Source organism: Myotis davidii, unplaced genomic scaffold (genome assembly GCF_000327345.1).
Source record: "Myotis davidii unplaced genomic scaffold, ASM32734v1 scaffold1593, whole genome shotgun sequence".
NCBI lineage: Eukaryota > Metazoa > Chordata > Mammalia > Chiroptera > Vespertilionidae > Myotis > Myotis davidii.
In genome coordinates, this window is record NW_006284711.1 from 11612 (window position 1) to 12920 (window position 1309).

Below are 1309 nucleotides of genomic sequence, written 5' to 3' on the forward strand. Positions count from 1 at the left end.
ACAGAGCAAATTAAAATAGTTTCTCTGTGTTTTCACTTCTGTAATTAAAAAAACACATCTTCCTGTTGCTAAGTTTCAGATATTTGATATTTTAATTATGCAAAGGAAGGTCCCAGAAATGTGGGTCTTGGGGTACAGCCATAAGGAATTGATCTGGGAAAGGTAGACAGGAAATTATTGTCTTTTCAGTTGGGAAAGTTCTTAGACTGATAAAGGCATTGAGACCTCACCTGGGAGAATGAGCATCTGAGAATCAAGCCTCTCTTTCAGGAAAGAAAATCTGAGGCAGAGAGCAGCCTGCACAGAAGACTCTGCCCGCTGGCCCAATAAACATGGGCTCATAGCTTTCTGTCTAAGGGTTAGGCCCTGGGCGAAGCATTAAGGCTGTATTAATCGCAAAGGCTCTGCCAAAATTAACAGTCCATGTGTCACCTAGGACATTCCTTTCAGTTAATTTTAAAAATATTTATTTTTTATTTATTTCAGAGAGGAAGAGAGAGGGAGAGTGAGAAATATCAATAATAAGAATCATTGATTGACTGCCTCCTGCACACCCCCTACTGGGGATAGAGCTCACCACCCAGGCATGTGCCCTTGACCAGAATCGAACCCGGGACACTTCAGTCCACAGGCCAATGCCTTATCCACTGCGCCAAACCAGCCAGGGCCATTCAGTTAATTTAATTTTAAAATAATTTTGTCAAATCATCTTTTTTCTAGTAATTTCATATAACTCTGCTTTTGGTTTAGTTTTTTTTTTTTAAAAAAAAAAACCCCAACTTGGACTGCCTAATACACTGATGTTTCAAAGCTATCCAAGAGGAGTCAAGAAAAGGCTACCTAGAGCACGGGCCGAAACCGGTTTGGCTCAGTGGATAGAGCGTCGGCCTGCGGACTGAAAGGTCCCAGGTTCGATTCCAGTCAAGGGCATGTACCTGGGTTGCGGGCACATCCCCAGTGGGAGATGTGCAGGAGGCAGCTGATCGATGTTTCTCTCTCATCGATGTTTCTAACTCTCTATTTCTCTCCCTTCCTCTCTGTAAAAAATCAATAAAATATATTAAAAAAAAAAAATAATGTGGTTTTTAAAAACCATAAGTAAAAACATTTTTGAGGTAGATTCTTGCAGTAAAGACCTCTGGTTTATTCATGCTTCCCTCTATCCCAGCAATTCTTGGTGTGCCACGATAATTTTTAAAACATCAATACCTGACTGTTTAGTCAGGGGCTCTGACCTTTTTTCCCTTAGATTGTCAAATAAAAAAATGACAACAGCCAACACAATAGCCATCCAGTGTGAACAGATCAA